Below are 23,259 nucleotides of genomic sequence, written 5' to 3' on the forward strand. Positions count from 1 at the left end.
TTTGTCTCTCATACTTATGACATATTGTCAGGAGGGATCAGTTGCTGGAGAGGGATATCATGTTTGGTAATCTGGAGGGTCATAGAAAAAGAGGAAGACCCCAATGAGATGGATTGGCCAAGTGGCAGTATCGATGGGCTCAAGTGTGGCAACACTAGTGAGTTTGGCCCAGGATCGGGCAGTGTTTCATTCTGCTGTGCATAAGGTCGCTATGGCTCAGTACCGACTCGATGGCACCTAACAACAACATGTTTAAGGTGAAATTTAGGTTCTCATGGGTTTGTTTTAATTTTCTTCAGCTTAATTCTGAATTTATATATGAGCAATTGATGATTCATTTAATAGTTGGCCCGTGGATGTGCTTTGACTGATGATATTGATCTTTACCATCATCTCTTCCGACAGATGGAGACAGTTTGATTCATGTGTAGTCTGTCTGATGAGGTTCATGTATATAGCAACCTTCTACATTTTTTAAAAAAAGTATTTGACATCAGTTAGTCTTTGATCTGGCAAAATTTTATTCTGTGTTTTCTGTCATCATTTCTGTCAACAAGGCCGTATTTTTCAACTACTGACGCTTCCTCTATATTTCCAATCTTTCTATTCCAATAACCAGTAATTATCAATACATCTTGGTTGCATACTTGATCAATTTCAAACTGAAGACATTGGTTGAATTCTTCAATTTCATAACACTGTCTTTGATCCAGATGAAAGACCACAACCTTTAATATTCATTGTACCTCACTATAAAGAAAAGAAAAATCTTCATCACTGTACCAATAAATAACATCATGATAAGTGAAGAAAAGGTTCAAGTTATCAAAGACTTCATTTTGCTTGTATCCATTGTCAACAGTCATTAGGTAAATCTGCTTCACAAGACTGTTAAAGTGTTCACAGGCCTAGATGTCAGTTTGAGGACTAAGGTGTGCTTGACATAAGTCTTAGTGTTTCTGTAGGTTCATATGCATGTATAAGTTGGACAGCATGTATAAGTAGACCACAGAAGAATTGATGCATTTCTTTTTTGGTGTTGGTGAAGAATATTAAACATAACATGGACTGCTTGCTACAAGAAGTTGGAAGGAGTACAGCCAGAATGGTCCTTAGATACAAGGATGGTGAGATTTTGTCTTGCATACTTTTCATATTATAGGAATGACCTGTCTCAGGAGATGGGCATCATTCTTGGTAAATTGGAAGGTCAGCACAAAAGAGGGAGACCCCTGTTGAGATGGATTGGCAGCAATGGGCTCAAGATTAACAACAATTGTGAGGATGGTGCAGGATTGAGCAATATTTTGTTGTGTACATAACGTTGCTGTGAGTAAGAACCAAGTCATCAGCACCAAACAATAACAACAGTTGTAATCCTTACTTACCATTTTACTTTTAAACTGATAGCCATCTCCCAGTGTTAGCTTACAGAAAAAAGCACTCTGTAAGCTAACAATCCATTGTATATCCCTCTCATAGAACATAGTACAAGGATAAGTTAAAATCAGAATATCTCTACAAAGGCATAGAAACCTTTATTAAACAAAAAAATCAAAATATGAAGCTCTTGGTTTTTCACATATCCTCTATCTATGTCTATATACTTATGAATACAGTGTTCTGTTTCTTTAACCCTTCCCAAGTATTTCTACAACCTTTGATTGACACCACTTTAAAATGGCAGGTTTGACTTCCTTGAGGAACTCAAATTGTGTTCCTTTAATTTTTTTTTTTTTTTTATAATTTGGGTAAAAATGAAATCTTAAAGGATAAGATCAGGCCTGTAGAGTTTATACGTTTATTGGTTTACCAGTAAAATTTCTCAGGACAGTCCTAACTTGTTGAAAAGTGACCAGTTGCATTATTGTGATCAGAAATATTTTTCTGTATAACTTGCCTAGCCTTTTTGTCATTAATGAAATTTTCAGTTTTCTTAAAATTCCTTTTTGTTCAGTCTCATGATCTTCATGTATTTTCTAATAAAATGTATCAACATTATCCCTTTGAAATCAGAATTAACTGTTGGCATGACCCTCTTAAGCGTCCTTTTTGCCATTACTTTTTCGGGCCAAGCAGATTCCCTTAGAAGCCACTGCTTTGATTGGACCTTTCTCTCTGAATCATATGAATAAATCCAAGACTATGTGGTTATTATTCCATACAGTGGTCTACATTACCTTAGAAAATGCTTAAAAGACTAATGGAAAGATCAGTTCTCTGATCTGAAATATTTCTGAGGCCAAAATGTTCACCTACTGTGAAATACTGAACCAGTTGAGATTCTAACTTCAGTAGCTGTCTTAGCAATGGTAATTGTAGGGTCTTCTGATACCAGTTTCTAGACTTCCACTTCTTTATTTATTATGGTTGATAGTCCTTCCTCTTTTGGCTCACCTTTAAGGTCTTTCTGACCATCCTTAAAATGCTTCTGATCAACATAAAATGGATTGTTTTTGTGGGGCATCATTCCCATACACTTGTTGCAAAGCTTTAATGATTTGAGATGTCCACATAAGTTTTTTTTTTAAATAAAAAAGAAATTGTATTAGCTCTGACCTCAAAAAATAAAAAAATTGCCCCCCCCCATGACTCACAAAATGTCCTTTTTTTAAAGACACTCTAGTAACACTAAGACAAGTATATTTCTGAGAGAATGTGTATGCAGCCATCCACGGATCAGAGAAGTGTTAAAACATATTTTGTTTGGAATAAAGCTGTCCACGCATAAACTGAAACCCTAGTAACAATAGCTTTTTGATCGACCCATGTAGGCTGTTGTTAGGTGCTATGGAGTTGGTTACCACTCATACTGACCCTGTGTACAACAGAATGGAATACTGTCCAGTACTGCACCATCCACAGGGAATATTTTGTTTGACCCCATTATGTCAATCCATCTCATTGAGGGTCTTCCTTTTTTTTCTTTTTGGCTGATCCTCTACTTCACCAAGCACGCTGTCTTTATCCAAGGATTGATTCCCATTGCTAACACATCCAAAATACATGAAGGAAGTTTTGCCATCTGTCCAAGGATTCTGACTGTACTTCTTTCAAAACAAATTTGTTTATTCTGACAGTCCATAATACAGCCAATATTCTTCATTAACACCAGAATTCAGAGGCATCAGTTTTGCATCTGTCTTCTTTATTCATTGTCCGGAATTGAAAATGCCATGGCATGAGTCCAGGTTCACCTTACTCCTCAAAATGTCATCTTTTCTTTTGCACACTTTCAAAAGATCTTTCACAGCAGACTTGCCCAATGCAGTATGTCACCTACTCTCCTGACGAAACATTCATGGGTGTTGACTGTGTATCCAAGTAAACTGAAACCTTTGATAACCTCATTCTGTACTCCATTTATCATGATGTTGCTTAGTGGTCAGTTGTGAGGGCTTTTGTCTTCTTGGTTTTGAGGTATAATCCTCACTGACGTCTCTGTTCTCTGATCTTCATTAGTAAATGCTTCAAGTTTTTGTTTTCAGAAAGCAAGGTTGTGTCATTTGTTAATGAGCCTTCCTCTGCCTCTAATGCCTGATAACCTCATTTTTTTCCCATGTAGTCCACTTTCTGGGATTATTTGCTCAACATAGATAATAAATGTTGTAAAAGGATATGTATGGTATAGGGTTGTCAAAGAATCTCAACACCAGTGTGGCTAAGAGGTTAAAAATATGACCTTTGGAAACAGGGTGACATGGTTTTAAATCCCCCTCCTCCCTTCACCTTATTCACTGTGTAGTCTTGGGTAAGTTTTGAGTTTCAATTTCTTCATATGCAAAATATAAGTAATAGTGCCTATGTACTAGGTTTGGAGTCCTGTTGTGGCACTGTGGGTTAATGTGCTGGATTGCAATGTCGGTTTGAAATGCAAGTTCAAATTCACCAGCTGTAACATGGAAACCCTACATAGGTAGCTACAGGTTGGGGCCAACTCGATGACACTTAACTACAACAACAATGTAGTAGGTTTAATGTGAAGATTAAGTAATAAATTAAATCAAGAAATCCTATGTTCTTTTGTGGGCAGGGATCGTGTCTGCTATGAACTTCACTATAACTTTAGCAAATACTTAATATTTTAGTGGAGTATGATGGCTCTATAGGATAAGCACTGGACTGTAAGTCACAAATCTGAAGCCCAAGCCTACCAGTCGCTCTGTAGAAGGAAGATGAGGTTTTCTGCCCTTATGAAGATTTACAGCCTAGGGAACCCTATACAGGATCACTATGAGTCAGAACCAAGTCAATGGCACATACTTAACATCAACAACATAATATTAGTCATGTAGCATTTTATTGGTATGCTTTGGTTTCTCAATAAATGGTAGGGATGGCAGTACTAATAATAGTAATTGTTGTATCATCTGAATTAAGTTTAACTGGATATGTCAAATTAAAGAACTACAATGCAACATTTGCTTCTGAGAGGAGAGCTGCACATCTTTGAAACTGTGTTTCCCAAAGTGGCCTTTTAGCGTTCAAAGTCTCTATCACGTAATCAGTGTGACTTTGGTCATGGTATTTGGCCAAATGTATTTCAACAGACCAAACATTGGCAGTGATTTTCCAGTCTGTCCCTCTTTACTAATATGTTTCTGAACTGTTGAGAGGCTCATAGAAGCATCAGGTGGCTCCTGGAAGCAGACATCTGCAATCAAAGCTTGCCTCTAAGAGGGGAGAAGATGGGTAGCTCTTTGAGTCCTTTTGGTCAGTGACTTAATGAGATGATCACTGAGAGAGTTTTTGTTTCCTCAGTCTTAAAGACTGAGTAACTTTGAATGAAAGGAATTAGCCCTTTTTCAGACCTTGTGACTTGAATATTTGTTATAGTTCTGATGCCTTTGTTTGTTTCACCACAATCATCAGGTCTCTGTCATGCTGCCCAATTTGATAGCAGAAGCCCTTTAGAAACAAAGGAAATTGAAGGATTAAATCTTGTAATTATCATGGGAATGGGATTGGGTTGTCACTGGTATATGTAGAAGAGAATGAATTGAAACTAGCAACTAAGATGTCTTTATCAAAGTTCATTCTAGTAACTTGTTTAGCTTTGTAGCAGAAGCCATTAGCATCTCTAAAGTGGCAGGTAAATTTCTGGAGACATGATACTGCTAACAGCCAAATGGCATACAATAATCAAATCAATAAGCCTGGGGATTATTAAACACAAGTGCAGTGGCATGGAATAGAAGCTCTGAGTGCTTGTAAATGACTCCATTGTTATTTGAAGCAAAAGATAATGCATATATCACAGTTTCTCACTCTGTCTTCTACAGGGTGATCTCTGGAGTTTATAATTCTCAGGAAGTTGGCTCTTCTCCTCCTCTAGTAGCAAAAGTCTGACTTGAATTCTGTTTTCATTTTAAACATCAATAGTTCATTGTGCAAGAGCATTCTTAGGCTTGAAAGTTCTTGGCCTTTTCTATAAAGAATATAGCACAGTAGCAATTCTTTATTTATATGGAAGGGAGATACAAAAAATGACAGACTAAAGATAGGTGGTTGAGTTGTAACAAAACCCAGCATATAAACCTTGGCAAAGATTTATACAGAGGAACACAGCTACTGTTCATGGCAGAGAAATCAGTAAAGTGGAACCGAAAAAGGAGTGAGGAACGTATGCTTCAAAGCTATAATGAGACATGGTTGCCTCAGGCAACATCAGTAAGGAATAGCATGCCCTAATTTTGTTGTCTCAGAAGCAAAACAACATTACTTTTTCTGTTGATTATTCAGAATATGTACCATTAGCCATATGTGTATATCTTTAGTCAGCAATACAGCTGTAGCCCACATTTAACATGTGTTCTACTTCCTGCTCGAATACACAAAATCCAGAAATGCATCTCCAACATTTCAATCAAGTTTGTTGTTTCTTTCATTTCTCCATCATTTTAAACACAAACTCTTCCTGAACCCTCACTTCTAGGCAATCTCCTTTCCTTTTTATCTCTGTAGCTGATGCTGTAGGCTGTGTATCGATATGTGTGGCTGGTAGGTTTGAATTGCTCATCTTGAGGTTAGTGGTCTAGTACTTACCCTGTTAAGTAACTTTGGGTTGGTTCCAACTCCTAAGGACCCTGGTTTCCTCGGAACAGCGGGTGTGTATGACCTGCCAACCCTGTGGTTAGCAGTCCAGTGCTTATCTTATAGCACCACACCAGAACTCCAGTGTTTGTCTGGATGGTACAATTTGCAGAATGATTGAAGTTTGATTCCTGGGTAGGAGAAGGAAAAGTACAGATTTTAACCAGTTTTTGGTCCATTGCCATTTCTGGAGTCGGCACAACTTAGACGATTAATGAGTTGGTGGTTTTCAGGTGAGTATTGAATCAATGGTGATGCAAGTTCATCAGCCCTCGATGTCTTTCAGGATATGGTAAAACCTGTATTATTAAATCCCAAGGCTGACCTCACTAGGCAGTGTGTTACTCAGAGAAGTAAAGGATTTTCTGAGTAGCAACTACCAGGTAAGGTTTAATGGGAGCAGTAAGTACCATGTGAGCCGAGAGATGAAAAAACTCAAGTGAAAACAGTAAAAATAGTTCAGCTACTTTATTACTCCGTATTTTAGTAATAGATTTTCAAAAATTTTTGTAGCTTGGTCCAACTAATTAATTCAAGTATTGTAAATGAGGGGTAAGTAAACCATTTTCATTATCTGCTCAGAAATATAAAAAAGGAGTGGAGGAAACTTAGAAGAGATTCTTTTAGGAAAAGAGAAATGTTTCAGCAAGAAAAACTTGGAGGATTTACTTCCCCCCACCAGCAGCTGTTGAATATAATGTATTCAGGGATTTGAAAAAAAAAAAAAATCTTTGAAATCCTATACTACAGAAAGAAAGGCTGGGGAAACCAGAGTCTTAATTAATTGAGTCTAATTAGCTGAGTGAGTTTTGGTGGGATAGGCACTTCTCCTAGATTGAGGCCTTGCTACTCCGTGTGATCCCAGGATTAGAAGCATCAGCTTCACCTAGGAGCTTGTTAGAAGTTCAGAATCCCCGACCTAGTGAATGTGAACCTGTATTTTAACAAAGTCCACCTGGTTTTTTGTAGTTGTAGGCACTCTCACACTTGAGAAGCACTGTTGTAGGAAGCAGCAACCTTCTTGGGTGGGCAGTTTATTGGAGTGCAACTGTTGCCAAATGGCAATAGCAAAATTGCCTGGCCAGGGCCCCCTTCTTTTTCGTTTTTCTTGTTTTTGCCAGTACCTTAAAACTAATAAATGAGAAGTTGGAGGAATCAAAGCATGTAGAGATTGTGTGAAGGCTTCTACATTTCAGAAAACTCTCCAGCTAACTCTTAGAACCCAGGTTCAGGGGCAGCTCATATATAAGACTACAACAGTGATTCTCAATCTTGATTTCAAGCATTACTGTGGTATTTTTAAAATCCCAATGCTAGGGGTAGCCCTTCAGAGATACAAATTTAATTAGTGTTGGGTGAAATTTGTACAAAAGAAAGAATATTAAAAGTACCATGGACTGCCAGAAGCGGAAACAAATCTGTGTTGGAATTAGTACACCCAGAATGCTCCCTAGAAGCCAGGATGGCAAGACTTTGTCTCTCATATTTAGGACATACTATCAGCTGTGACCATTCCCTGGAGATGGACATCATGATTGGTAAAGTGGATGGTCAGTGAATTAAAGGTAGGTCTCCAACCAGATGGGTGGTTGGCACAGTGAAAATAGCGGGGGTTCAAGTGTAACAATTGTAAGGATGGTGCGGGACTGGGCAGTGTTTCATTCTGTTGTGCTTAAGGTCACTATGAGTCAAACAGACATGAGGACACCTAACAACAGCATGCGTCAGAATTCACTTGACAGCACGCAGGAGGAAAACAACAACAGATATTTAGATTTGCATCAAAAGATAAAAAATTCAACAGCATTTTAATTATTATTGAGGTTTGGATGACAGAGTATGGTTTTCCATTCAACAATTTATATACGTATCCCTTTTTGTGGCATTGATTTCAATCCTCACAAAGTACTAGCACTCCTCCTACTTGTTAACAGCATTGTTAATAGCAACCCTGTGTATAGGGTTTCCAAGGAGCTGCTGGTGATATTGAACCACCAACCTTGTGGTTCAAACCAACCTTTTGGTCTAGTGCTTATCCTTCAGCTTCTGTTTATCTGTGTCCTCCTTTCCTTACCTCTTCCTGCTCTCTGAACTTTATCCCTGAACAAATGTGGCCATTTAGATCTCAGGCGGTTGATTGATCGTGGGCACATAGACCTTACTGGTATTACTGTTCACCTGATGGGCCTGTGGATGGTTTACCTGATAATTGAATGTCAGGAGTGAGTTCAGTTTCAGGCTAAAGGGTGTTTAAGGGCCATACACAGTCTGAGGGTTTTCCCCAGTCTCTTTCAGACTTATGAGTCTGTTTTTGTTTTTTTTCCATAATTTTGAGTTTTATTCCACATTTTTCTCCCCCTCTATCCAGGCCCTCCCTCCTATTGTGATCCTTGTCAGAAAAGTCAGCAGTAGTATCTGGGCACCATCTTAGGGTCATAAAGGCTTGGGTTCAGTTGGTCCATTTCTATAGCATTTTGATGATGAAATTGTAGTTCTAAAATTATTGGTACGAAGAGTACCAATAGTCAAATTGTGTCTTAACACAAATGTAATAAAGACAGAATACTAGTGTATTCTAAGCCCTCAAAATACACATATTGGAGGAGTCACTCAAGATAACTAGTAGGTAATTTAAAATAGAGTTCAAGAATGTAGTAAATATTTGATTAAAAAAACAGAAATGTATACCAAAACTTGTTTCGCTTAGAGTATTAAATTTAAATTATTGTTTTACATAAATTAGTTGACAAGGCAAAACAGTAAAAACAAAATGTAAGCCCAAATAGAAAATATTTTACAGAAAAAAGGATGTAGTAGTGCAGAGACACCAGGAAGGGGACCCCATAGTAAATTCTACATATGTAATTCTACAGTGATATTTTGTTCTATTTCTATACACATACACACACTCCTTCCTTCTTCCCTTTCTCCCTTCTTCCCTATATAAGGAAGACTGTAACAGTTCATAGAAAAATTATATTATCTTTTAATTCCACTTTTCCACAAACATTTTGAAGCCTCTTCATATATATGTATGTACATATACAGCACAAAATGATAACAAACCATTCTTCCCATAGGACTGTCTACTCATCTGGGTTCGATAATTGATTGCAGTGGCCACACAGAACTCAGGCACCATATGCGTAGTTACGGAGTTTTTTAGTGAAGTTAGCAGGTTGCAATTTAGGGGCAGAAATGTTCAGGGAAGAGTTCTTCCAATCAGGACAGCCTTGCCTTAGCCTTGCCCAGAGGCAGGCCGGTCACTGTCTCTGCCTGGGCAACAGGGCTCTCTCAGGACTACTGTAAATGCCTACAGGATTCATCTCTCTACCATAAGATAAGTCTCAGTTTGAAGACATTCAGCTCTAGCTTCCTGAGTCAACAAACCCCTGCCCCTCTAAGTGCCTGGAAACACCCCACTGTGCAAGCAAGCCTCCTACCCAAAGTCACTCATATTTACTTAGTTGGTGTTGATCAGTGGGCTGGGAGGTTCACCACTCTTTCCTGTGCTCTGATTCTGAGTTCTGTTGGTGTTGCTTGCCTCTCTTGTCACCCGTTTAATGTCAAAGCCTTTTGTCTCTGGTACAACGAAGGCCAGTGTGCAGAGATACTGGGGTTCAAAGGATGCACTCAACATCTGGCTCTATGACCATAGTGAGATCCCCCTTCTTGCTTTTGAGATGACTCATTTTAAATGCATGTTAGAGTTCTACATTTTTACAATTGTAATGAACTCTGTTAACAATCACAGTTGCATCAGATTATCCTATCAGCTTCCTCCCCTACCTTTTCTTACTCAGAACCTTAAGGGCCAACATTGTTTGGTGGCACTTTATAGACAGTGTGGGTAGAAATTCCACATTAACTAGTTTAATGTACTGTATACACATATGAAGGGGGTTCAAGAATTCCTGGAAAACTGGAATTTAGAGAAACTAGAAGTTTTCCTCAAACATTTTAAGCATTAAAAGGAACAAGAAGAGTTAATATTGATGAAAGATAAAATCCATATTAAAGACTTCATAGCTATGAGTCTGTGTTTACTAATGAAACATCAAAGCACATAAAACAAAATCTATAAGACATGCATGGACAAAATGACAGAAACACAATTGCAGAGGGATATTTGTATGTACCATTCGAGGTTTGTGACAGATAAAAGCTAAAATAAGCAGTGTTATAAAAGATTAAACAATATAATTAGTAAGGTTGAATTAATGGATATATCCTAAAATTTGTAGCCTATAGACAATCTACCTATTTTTTAGCGTTCACAGCCATTATCTACAATGATAATAGAAAAACACCAATGTTCTTAAAACAGAAATTGCCCTTTATCATAGTTGACTCTCATAGTGAAGTTGTTGGACTGAGTAGAATTGCACCCAGGGAAGGATTACCAAATAATCACTGTAATGGAGCATCAACAAAGCATGAGTATTTATATGTAATTCACATATCCTTTTGAATGTGTGAAGAAGCATATGAGGGGATACTACATGATTTATGTAACATGGCCTTCCTTAGCTCCTAGAGTGTCTAAGGCTGTAATCTTCTAGGGAAACAGAATGGTGCTGCATGGTTCTCTTGTGTAGTAATGGGTGAGTTTGAACCTCCAACCTTTCAATTAGTTGTTGAGCACTTAACCACTTTACCACCAAGGCTTCTCAAAACAGAAATTACTCCCTGGCCTTTGACAACTGGCATAGAATGTCTCTAACAGAATGGTAAATGTTTCAACAAACTTTAAAACAAAAATCTTCTACTTCTCTGAAATGTAATTTTAAAATTACTTATATAATTCTTTGTATGAAGGAGTAAGAGAGCAAAATACAAATTACTCAAAATATATAGGAACTACATGCCAAATTTATACTATGTCATCTAAACTGTATTTTATACTCTATTTTTATCTTTGCCTTCTATTATTCTAGAAAAGGTAGCCTCTAGGACGGACTAGAGAAGAAGTAACAATGAGGAAATTCAAGGGGAACAATTGTCAGTAGCTGAAGAACTATGAATGCAGAGTACAGGGAGATACTTGAAATTCTTACTACTTTTATATGAGGATGGAAGATGACTGTTGGAAAAAATGGTGAACTTCATGACAATTTTCATTATTGTTAAGTGCCGTCGAGTTGATCCCGGCTCATAGTGAAATCCTGTACAGTATTTCCAAGGCTGTAAATCTTCATGGGAGCAGAAAGCCTCATCTTTCTCCTGTGGAGTGGCTGGTAGTTTCGAACTGCTGACCTTAAGGTTCGCAGCCCAATTTGTAACCACTATGCTACCAGAACTCCTTTTAATTTTCATTATTAGTTAACTAAATATTTGGGTTTCTAGAGTGGTGCTGTGGAATCCAGATGTGGCATTGTGGGTTAATATGCCAGACTGCAAAGCCATTTGAACTGCAAGGTCGGTGGTCCAAGCTCACCAGTTGCACCTCGGAATCTCTATATAGGGTAGCTATGGGTCAGAATCAACTCAACGGCACTTAAAAACAACAAAGTGTGATGCTGTAGGATAAGCCTTGGACTGCTTATAACTAGGTTAATGGTTCAAATCCACCAATTACTCCTCAGAAACCCTATACAGGATTTCTATGAGTGCGAGCCAACTCAACAGCATTTCATATGATATATCCACTCAGATGTATGTATGCAGCATATTTATATCTCAGTTTTATTATAATCATCTTACCTCTCTTCTGCTATAGCCATCTACCCTGTCTCATAGTTAAACAACATTTTTCTATGTAGAGGGTTTCCTTGTTCATACTTAAGATTTTGTCTTCATCAGAAATGGCCACACTTCTGAAATCTCAAAACATTCCATTCATTAGACAAAAAACTCTATCCCTGTAGGTTCCTTGCTCATCTGCATTCTGAGCACTATTTTACTTAATTGAAACCTTCATGCAACCTTTTTTGTGATTCTTTTGTTCTCTTTTGCCTTACTTTTTCTTCTTTTGTAGGTGAGAGTCCATGAAAATATTTCTGAATCAAAATAAAGCTCTTTTGCTATTGTAGCAGGATAAAGAAAAAAATATTGCCACTACTGTTTCAGTTCATACATACACAGGTTTATTCTAAACAAATCTTGCTTCAATATATCCTTCTGATCAGTGGATGGCTATAGACAAGTAATACACCTGTCTTTGATTTATTAAGGTGTCTTCAAAAACAAGGTCCAGTCAAAACATTGACTCTGAAGGGATTCTGCTGGTCCAGTCAAATTCAAGACACACAGTTTATTGGAGATTACAAAGGGATCTTGATAGATTTTCTAGAAGAACACAGATGATCACTGGGGGACTTACGAAGTTTTAAGAAAATTGAACATTGCTTTGGTGAAAAAGGCCAGGAAAGTTGCACTAAGGAATTTTTTTTCCATCCCAAGAATACATCCACTCATTTTCTGTGGGTAGCAAGGGCTGTTCTATAAGAGTTTTCTTGGGAAACCTTAACTCCATCCACCTACTTCCTGGACACTGTCCTTTCAGATTTCTTTTTGTTTCTCAATCTAAAATGGAATGTTGAAAAGGAACATGGTTTGAGTTCAAGAATGCCCAAACTATCGTTTTGGCATGGTGTAAATGGAAAAGCTCAGAATTCTTTGGGAGCAGGGTTAGAGAGATGGAAATGCTGCCTTCAGAAATATTTAGACTTAGATGAAGGATATGCCAAGAAGCATAACTTCATGCTTTGATGTTTAATAAAGGTTTCTATGATTTATAAGCAATGCTTTTTGACTACCCTTGTATGTACCCTAGACATGAGTTCCCTTCAGCAAGTCCTGTTAAATTTACCTGGAAAACGTACCTTAAATCCACCTATTTGTCTCCATCTTCAAACTCCGAATCTCTTGTGGATGTTTGAAGTAACTTCTTTGTGTTCTCTCAAGGCTCCATTTATACTGCCTTCATTAGTCTATACCCCGCAATCAGAGTGCTCTTTGCCACCAATAGAAACTCAATCAGATGCGCAGCACCTATGTGCTCAGTGATTTGCATAGTTTATCTCATTCATTCCTCCTCTTCCTCTTCTCTCACAAGGTAGGTACTGCTGTTACCTTTAGAGCAGTTAAGTAATTAACTACAGGTTGCAGATATAGCAGGTGCTGTGATTGAGGTTTAAATGCAGGTAGTTGGATTATAGAACCTACAGTCTGAACCACCAGGCAAATACACTCTCAGAAGTGTGTACCATTTTCTCCTAACAGTGACGTGAACTTTTTTCATTTAATATTTCATCTGTATCGCCTTTGGGGACCTTGAAAATTACAGCTGAATTCTTTACAATAGTGATCATTTGTTTTCCTGGCACTCAATGTCAAAGGGAGTCCTGTTTTTGGCAGCTGAATTAGGGCAGGCTTATTGGGGGTACCTCCTGAACTTATCGAGGGCTCCATTCAGGTGAATGGGATTTTATACATACTGTTTTATGATGCTTTGGATGTGAACACAGTTTAGCAAAACAGCTTTTTCTACCACCACCCCACCCCACCCCACCCCCACTCTAAATATACAGATTTAGAGGGGATAAGAAAAAGCTTTTGTGCTAAACTGTGTTCACTTCCAAGGCATCGTAAAGCAATTTTATATGCACTAGATTGTAAAGTTGCTTGAACCACAAGGTTGGCAGTTGAAGTTCACCAGCCACTTCTCAGAAACCCTGTACAGGGTCGCTGTGGATCAGAACTGACTCGACAGCATTTAACAACAACAACAAATGAACAGATTAGTTTGGAAAAACACCAAGGTGATTATTGTATGGAAATAACATGTTTACATTCTCTTTTCTCTGAAATTGCGGAGTATCCACTAGTCTCTTATATTTACTTATAGTTAAATATAGTGATTAAAGATGCAGAGAGAGGGACTGCTTTCATTATTTGACAGTTTCCCCAGAAGGTCTGCATAAAAACTAGCACCTTTACTTCTTTCCCTCTTATCCCTCTCTGGATGCTGCCACATTCATGTTTCTAAATGCAGCCCGGATCCGGCAAGTTAATATACACTTGCTGTGAGTTAATGCGCTGGACTGCAAAGTCATTTTGAACCATAAGGTCAGTGGTTCAAGCTCACCAGCCACTCCTTGGAAACCCTACACAGGGTTGCTATGGGTCATAACCCACCTGAGGGCACTTAACAAGAAACCCTACACAGGGTTGCTATGGGTCATAACCCACCTGAGGGCACTTAACACTATTCATATAAAAACTTACATTTTTCCCATACTGTATCTTTGTTTTCTTAGCTTCTTCAACCTAAAATACTCATGCCCTCTAATACTTTGTGTGATGCTTTAGGATAAGCACTGCAAGGCCAGTTTATACTGCATGGTCGATGGTTCAAACTTACCCATCACTCCTTGGGAACCCTATACAGGGTCGCTATGAGATGAACTTACTTAATGCTCAGTGGTACTTAACAGCAACAACCAATGTTATTTTTATGAGGTTATATTAATGAGGTTGTATTAGTATAGGATGTGCATTTAAAACTCTTGGTTAAGGCATGTAAGCACATAGCATAGAAGTAGGTAGATTTGGATTTTTGTGACTACATGCTACTCTTTTTTTAGCTGTTTTTCTTACAGTATGACTTTTTGTAGAATGATGTTAGTGCTGTTGAGTAAGTTCTGACACACAGAGACCCAGATAAGGAGTCCAAGGAGTGGCAGATGGTTTGAACTGCCAATTGTGATTTTGTGGTTAGCATTTCAATGCATATGCTACAGTGCCCCACCAGAACTCCATGGGTCCATTGTTGTTAGGTGTCAAAAAGTTGGATCTGACTCATAGTGACCCTGTATAAGGGTTCCGTAAAGCTGCTGGTGAGCTTGAACCACTAACCTTGCAATTCAAACTGGCCTTGTGGGCCATAGGTAGGGTAAAAAATATGAGGTCAGGGTCAATGGGCTGTTAGAAGAAAATGTTTTGGAGTGTGGTGAACAAATCATAGTAGATAGCAGAGTGCTGGGAGAGTAGAGTGCCTGTGTGAGGCAGCAACTGGTCTGACATCAAAGGCTATGGTGGTAGTGATGGTGATGGTGGTGGTGGTGGTAGTGGTATGCCGTGGAGTCAGTCTGACTCATAGCAACCCTATGTAGGCTTTCTGGGGCCGCAGATCTTTACAGGAGCAGAAAGCCTCATGTTTCTCCCACTGAATTGCTGGTAGTTTTGAACCGCTGACCTTGAGGTTAGCGGCCCTACTCGTAACCACTATGCTACCAGAGTTCCTTATCAAAGGCTATAAAAAGGGGTTTTACCCAGGCCAGGATCACTTTCCCCAAATAATGCTCCCAAATTTCTCTTTGAGAACCTTCTGGAAGAAAAGTTGGTTTGGGGAAATTAGCAACTTGCTCTGGATAACTCTGTTAGTTTTATCTCCTCTGGTGGTGGTGGTTCTCACACATCTCAGATGGAATGGAAGGCCCATTCATAAAGGACCTCCAATTTAAGTCATAGACGTCTATGAAATTCTACCTGTAGTGATCAAGGAATTAAGATAGCAGTAGAATTAAGCAGGCAGCATATACTTGGGTCCCCTTAGCAGACCCCGTTGACTGTGGTGGTGGTGGTGTGCCGTGGAGTGAGTTCTGACTCATAGGTACCTTGCATAAGGTTTCCCAGGCTGTAAATCTTTATAGGAGCAGAAGGCCTCATCTTTCTCATGCCGTTTTTCAAACTGTTGACTTTGAGGTTAGCACCCCAACTCATAACCACTACAGTATCAGACCTCCTTCCATTGACTGTTGTTGTTGGTGGTGGTAAGTACCGTGGAGTCGATTCTGATTCATAACCCTGCACAGGGTTTCCAAGGCTGCAAATCTTTAGGGGAGCAGAATGCCTCATCTTTCTCCCGTAGAACTGCTGGTAGTTTTGAACTACTGACCTTAAGGTTGGCATCCAGACTCGTAACCAGTATGCTAACAGAGCTCCTTTCCACTGACTTTGTTGTTGTTAAGTGCCTTCAAATCAGTTCCGACCCATAGTGACCCTATATAGGGTTCCCAAGGAGCGGCTGGTGAGCTTGAACCATTGATCTTTGCAGTTCAAACAACTTTGCAGTCTGAGGCATTAGCCCACAGCACCACACCAGGACTCCTTCCATTGACTAGTACACTATAAATTAGTAACCATTAAATATCCTATTGTGATGCTGCACTGGACCACAAGGCCGGTTTGAACTGGGGATCAGTGGTTCAAATCTTCCAGCCCCTCCTCCATTCAAACCAACCTTGCGGTCCAGTGCACTCTCCCTAAACACCAACTAACACAATAAGAATTAATTAATATGTTAAAGGATGGCCATCATTATTAACATTTCATAACCTTGTTTTGGAATTCCAATTCTTTTTAAGATGCAAGTAGTGTTTAAAAAAATTTTTCAGGGAAATTCTTCCTTCATCATGGTAAATATGAGTAGTTTTCACTCACTTTTGTACCAATTCATTTTCAGCCTTTGTTCTAAAATAAGTTCTTATATTAGACAAAACTCAGTAGGACTCTCAAGTGAAAGCCCCAGTTTTAAAGGTAGAGAAAATGTTGGGTATGAGAGAAAGAATGAACTGCAAGTGGTCTATTTAGTTGAAATGGAATGGTGTTTAACTAGAGATGAAACTTGACTTTGACCTTGAAGGCAGCAGAACCAAAATGCTGGTTTCATTTCATAGCCAAAAGCAAAGCAATTTGAATTAAATCTTGACTAAACTTCAAGTATGAAACAAGGTAGGAAGAGGGACTTTTATGTTCATATGCTAAAACTTTTATTCATATATTTAAGAAAGTCGTGTTTTTGTGTGTCACCTTAGATTTTGCATAAAGAATTTAGTCCCCATGATATCTGGAAAGAAAGTATAGGTATTCCCTGGTTTTTAAAGTTTGCTTTATGCCACTTAACTTTTACAAAAGGCCTATATTAGTGCCTGTTCTCACGAACTGAAAGAAATCCAAAGAGGATTTTTGGTATATTAAAAGTGTTGAAAAGTGAAACTTGCCTTCAGCCTTTGTTTTTGCAGCAGCTGTTCAGAAACTGAGGCCGCAGTCTTCCGGAGCAGGGAGAGTAGTTTCAAGGAGAGTGGCCGCCAAGCATCTTCCCCAGAAACTGTACCTACTACCTCAGCATCAAGTCACTATAGTTTTGAACTGTATTTATGCACACTGTATGTTAGTGTTAGTTTAGGTCTTATGTATTATCTGGTTTGGTTTATTAGGCTTGTCTTTGAGTCTGAGAATGCTCAAAAATGTTTCCTATATAAATGAATGACAATTGCTTCTTCCCTTTTATACTATGTCAGTTTATGAATGGTTTCATAGGCATGCTCTCCTTTCAGAAAGTGGGGGAAACCTGTAATTTTCTAGTCACTTGTGTTGTAGATTATAGCTGACTGCCAGAAGTCATGGAAAGAGACATTTTTCACTGTTTTTTTCATTATTACACAGACAGATGTTACCATTTTTTATGAGATTGAGAAATGATTCTCTGTTGTGCCCTAATATTATTGATGAGTGTTCTAAACTTGATCCTGTGAAATCATTTAGACATGGAAGGTGATCTAAATACCAGGATGAGCTGGAACTGGGCAGGAAGGAAGGAGCCCCATAGAAGCTGATTCCAGATCACACTACTTTCCTTTAGATCAGAGGTCAGCAAATAATAACCCACATACCAAATTTCTCCCACCTCCTGTTTTGTGAATAAAGTTTTATTGGAACACTGTTACATTCATCTGCTTACGTAGAGTCTCTGGCTAGTCTCTTGATGGTTATAGAGAACATTCAGCCCAAAGAGGCTATTTACTGTCTGACCTGTTATAGAAACAATTTTCTGGTCCTTGTTTTAGATACAGGTTTTGCTGTTTGCCACCTTTAATTCCACAAGCAAATTGTCCATCTTTCTTCTATGCTAACACCTCATTTTCTGTGAGTCTTAGGGACTGTGTGTGTGTGTGTGTGTGTACACACATCTGTTACTGAGAGGTTTTTGTAGCACCAATAAAGTCTACGGTTCTAGATTTTATGTACCTGACAGTTGCAGGTTATAGATGGGCCCTAGTGTTATCACAAGGGATATGACCAGAGTATGTGCTTCAAAAGATAAATAGCAACAGTCTGGGTAAAATAAATAATCTCAATGAAAATAAATTAGCAGTGACAGAGTACCTCAGTATGACTGGACTTATGTTGCACAGTTTGCTTTTTCTCATTAATTATCACAGTTTACTTACAAGGAAGAGTTAGGATCAGATAAGAGAGCAGAAACTGAGACAAGTTAAAAAAATTAAATAGCCACATTAGCAAACCCTGCCTCAAACCTGAATTTGCCTTACCCCAAATCCCATGTATGTCCTTTCTCCCTTTTACATTGTCTCTGTCTTGTTGTTGTTAAGTGCCATCGAGTAGGATCCAACTCAATTTCCAAAAAGCAGCTTTGGTTTTGAACAGCCATCCTTGCAGATACTAGTCCAGTGATTACCCTACAGTGCCACCCATGCTTCTTCCTAATGTGTACAGACAAGTTACATACATTTGTACTGAGTGCTCCAAATCATTGTTCCTTATGCCACATGTACACCTCAAGTAAATATAAACCCTCTTCCCCACCCTGAGCTGCAAAAGCTAGTATTAGTTTCTTAACCACAGTCAGCTGTTCATAGCTCATGTCTAATTTTTTTAAAGTGGATCTTCAAAATGGCTATAGAGGTCAATGTGTATACTTCTTGGGAGATCTACAACATATTTTAGGAAGAGTGAGAACCCTCCCCCATCAGATTTTTCATCAACATTTAATTTTCCAAAGAGGTGCAAAGTCCTTCAAAATGCCACAGCTAAAGGTTGTTGGCGGCACGGGGAATTTGAGATCAATTCTGTAGGTAGCCTGCTACAATTTATCATTTAAAGATAGCATCTCTGTGAATTTAAAGAGTAAGCTAGTCAATATCTCAGCACAGCAATAGGACCCAGTCAGTGTAAGAGTATTAGAGATAAAAGAAAGAAGTGAGGCCTCCTAGTGAATGGAGGATGGGAAGAGAGGCAGCTGTTTTGACATAATCATTCAGAGTAAGGAAGTGTTAAGGCAAGAATTATTCATCATTTGAGTACAATAATCCAGTGTTCACTGCAGGCCAATAGTTGAATAAACTTTAGTGGATTGCAAAAGTAAAATATGTATTAGTGGGATGAGAACTGGTTTAATTATGTTCATATGCCTCACTTTTCGCTCACATGCTCAAGGTGAATGAAATGTATGTATAGAAATAGCCGAAGTGGTAATCCCTCAAAACTGATTTTAAAATCTGCATAGTACTAACCAAAATTATCAATTAGGTTAGAATGAAAAATAATTGGAGGTGAATAAGTGGCCACCCAGGGGCCATGTTTATTTCATTTTTAATGGCTTCTGTTCATGACCAGAAGGCTGAGTTATAAATAATATACCAAATCCTTCATTTGAGGTGCAAACTGCTAGGGCAAACTATATACATTTTGTCAAAGAAAAAAGTAAACCTGAGACACATCATTCAGCAAGGCTGTTTACTCATAAACATGGTAGGAAGAGAACCCATCTGCTGTCATGTTAGTTTCAGCAGGAGTTCAAAAATTCTAGAAAGAAGAATGAAGTTTTATAAAGTAAAATGAGGAAGGGCTTAGGTAGCCTATGACTGGCAAAAAGTCCATTAAGGTGAGGTTTTTTAGAAGTAAAGGAGACTTTCTAATTGGTCTTCAAAAGCAGGAGTGATCTTTGCTTGACTGCAATGAAATAGTGAATAGTTTGGGGATCATTGAAAAGAGTAAGGTTTGTTCAGTGTTGAGGTTGGAGGGTTTTCTTAGGCCAGTCATTTTCTGGAACAAGTATGCTATCAAAGTACCCGAATATTCCTTATTGGAGCTGAAGGGAAGGTTTGCCCAAATGAGCAGTTTCTTAATGCTTACATTTCCCTGGCTGCCATGGAGATGGGAAACAGGGCTTCTCCCAGACTACAGTATCTTTGTGAACTGACTGTCTTGATCTCATACTGGAGTTAAGCTTCTTTTTCTGTCACTTTTCTGTATTTTCAGCTGTACAATGATAAAAAATTAAAAATAAACACACACAAAAGAAGTTGTCACACAGTGGATGTTAAATTGCCTAGAAACATTGATCTCAGCTGGATTCATAAAAGCTATTTTAGCTTTCTGGTATCAATGGTGTCATTTGTTGTGGTTGATGGCTTGAATGTTAGACACCAAAATTATGGTGAATGTCCCTATCTTAGTTTTCCAGTGCTGGTATAACAGAAATACTACTAGTAGAAGACTTTTAACAAACAAATTCATTCACTCATAGCTCAGGAGGTTAGAAGTCCAAATTCAGAGCACCGGTTCTGGAAAAAATGTCCTTGTCTATTTTCAGCATCTGTGGGTCCAGCGTTCGTTAGAGTAGGGGGCCTTAATACCACCAAGGAAGAAGATCTGGGAGTGGAGTGTGTTTTTGGGGCCTGGGAACTCTGCACTGTGAAGCTTTCGTAGATCCAGGAAAAGTTGGATACCAAGATTACATCACATCTTGCAGTACCAGCACATAACTGCTAAACCACTGAGAATCATGGCCCACCCAACTAGACATATAATTTGTGAGGACACACACAATTAAATATCTGATGGAGGGTGAGCAAGAGACAGCCTAATGTTGATCATAAATCATGGAAAAAAGCATTGGGCTTCTCTGTTTTGTTTGTTCAGAGTTTATCTCTCCAGGTGTCTAACAGAGATATTTTGGCACTATTTGGGGGTTGTAGTGGTTATGTGCTATGAAGTTCGTTCTGACTCATAGCAACTCTGTATAGGGTTTCTGAGGCTGTAAATCTTTATGGGAGTAGAAAGCCTCATCTTTCTCCCATGGAACAGGTGGTAGTTTCAAACTGGTGACCTTGAGATTAGCAGCCCAATTCATAACCACTCCTCTCCCAGAGCTCCTTTTGGCTCTATTAAGAAGTGTATTTAAGGTGATGGTGTGGTAACATCTATCTTATGAATAAGCAGTGAACTTGGGATCAGGTACTCTGAGATCTGGGCTTAACTTTCACTCTTGAGTTTGGAACCTTGAGCTGACAGAGAGGATTGTATCTAGAAGACAAATGCAAATGGAAGAGGTTAACAACTTAAGTTAAGAGGAGTCTTCTTAAACTTTGACAGTCTTGCTTTGCTTTTTTGCAAACCAGTTGCATTTATTTTTATATGGATCTTCATAAACAGTGAATTTAGTAAACCTAATAAACAGTGTCTGGTGAGGGGTCCTTTCAATTAGGTGGGATTTATCTGTGAGGCAAACCTCTAGTTCCTTGGAAGCCAAATGATGAGAGTTTTGTTCAACATGGTTATTGGTTTGGATGGGAAGAACTTTGATGTAAGATTATCTTTCCTTTGCAACTCTCCTATTCTGTGGTGGTTGTTATTGTTAAGTGTCGTCGAGTCAGTTCTGACCCACAGCAACCCTGAACAGGGTTTCCGAGGCTTTAAATCTTTACGGGAGGAGAAAGCCTCATCTTTCTCCCGCAGAGCAGCTGGTAGTTTCGAACTGCTGACCGTGCAGTTCGCAGCTCAATTTGTAACCACTATGCTACCAGAGCTCCTTATCAAAGGCTATAATGGAGACAGCTGGAATTCTGATGTGGCACTGTAGGATAAAGCACTGGACTTCAAACCCATGAGCTGCTCCTTTGAAACCTTATACATGGTCGCTTTGAGTCAGATCTGACTCGATGGCACTTAACAACAACAATAACGGAAACAGCTAGACCGAAAGATAAAGTCTGGTTCCAACCCTGCACTGCCACTGCATGTGATTTTTAGAAACTTTACTTAGCATTTCTTCCCTTTCATGTCTTTTTCTATAAAATGAAATATGAATGCACACCTTGTAGAGTCATATAGGTGAAAACTAATGAGTACATATTTATATCCTGGCATATAATAAGTGTTTAATAAATGGTCACTCTATTTAAACTGTCAGCCAAAGTCAGTCAGTCCGTTTATGGTGAAATATCCCCTTGCTGATAAATAACCTCTTTCTCTAAAGACCTCTTTTGGAACTGAGAAATACATCACAGTACTCAGTAGATTTTGCCTCCCCACCCCCACCCCCATTTAAAAAGCCTCAGAATATTAGCTTAGCATTATAAAGTCTACCTAGAGGTATTTCCAGCTTGCTGAAAACTGGTCTTCATGCAACTCTGGCTTAAATAACCCAGTTATGTGAGAAAAGGGATTGACTGAATAAATGAGGTTATTTCTAAAGCTGAGAGCAGGTGTGCACAGGAGCATGCATGGAGCCGGTAATAATCTAGGGGAGTTCATTTCCAATTTTAAGGACAAGTATTTTTATGAGTTTTCAACTAAGGGACTAAGCAATAGAGAACTTGCTCATGACATGACTAACTCTTTTCTGACCATGATTTTAATTTTAATTTTAAGATAAAGATATCATAGACCTCACCATTGCTCTGTTTATCATTTATCCCTTGACTATCCATGCATTCAAATCATCATCATCAATCACTTGTTTTCAAATGTTTGTTTATCCTAAGTGGTATGCTCTGCGTGTTAGGGTTGATGAATGCAAGACAGCTCCAGCATTTGGAAAACTCAGGCCAATGGGAGAGTAGAGCTAGACAATGACTTTACAATTTATTTATATATTTGTAAAAAGCAGTAAATGCAGATTTATGTAAATGTGTCACATGATTATATATAGGCATTTGGGTTTCAAAACAAAACAGCACAACAAAAACAACTCTGTAACACTGAATTGATTCCTAGTAAGGCTTTTGTTGTTAAGTGCCATGGAGTTGGTTTTCAGAAGAATTGAGGGGAAGATATGACAGTTCTATCAAATTGAGTCCAAGGTCAAGGATGTGTGTAGGATGCCATGGGGACACATTGGTGGACAGAGGATGTGAAGGCAGCACCTTTTTGTGGAGTGGAGCTTCAGATGGGTTTGGATGGATGAGAATGCTTTTAGTAAAAGTACAAGTGGTTAGAATACCTCAGGTTGAAGTAACACTGTCCCAAGGTGATGTAATTTTTGTTTTGGTTTTTTGAAGCTCCCTATTTACAGTGGTGCTATAGGATAAGACTCAACAACAAGGTTAGTTTGAACCACAAGATCACTGGTTCAAA

General features: G+C 38.6%; 1 protein-coding gene across 2 annotated transcripts in view; it reads left to right on the top strand.

The window, feature by feature from the left end:
• Nucleotides 1-23,259, top strand: part of NELL1 (NEL-like 1 (chicken)) — a 1,454,777-nt gene that overhangs the window by 623,242 nt on the left and 808,276 nt on the right. The gene's annotated exons all lie outside the window — the stretch shown is intronic.

The sequence above is a fragment of the Chrysochloris asiatica genome, unplaced genomic scaffold (assembly GCF_000296735.1).
Source record: "Chrysochloris asiatica unplaced genomic scaffold, ChrAsi1.0 scaffold00083, whole genome shotgun sequence".
NCBI classification, from domain to species: domain Eukaryota; kingdom Metazoa; phylum Chordata; class Mammalia; order Afrosoricida; family Chrysochloridae; genus Chrysochloris; species Chrysochloris asiatica.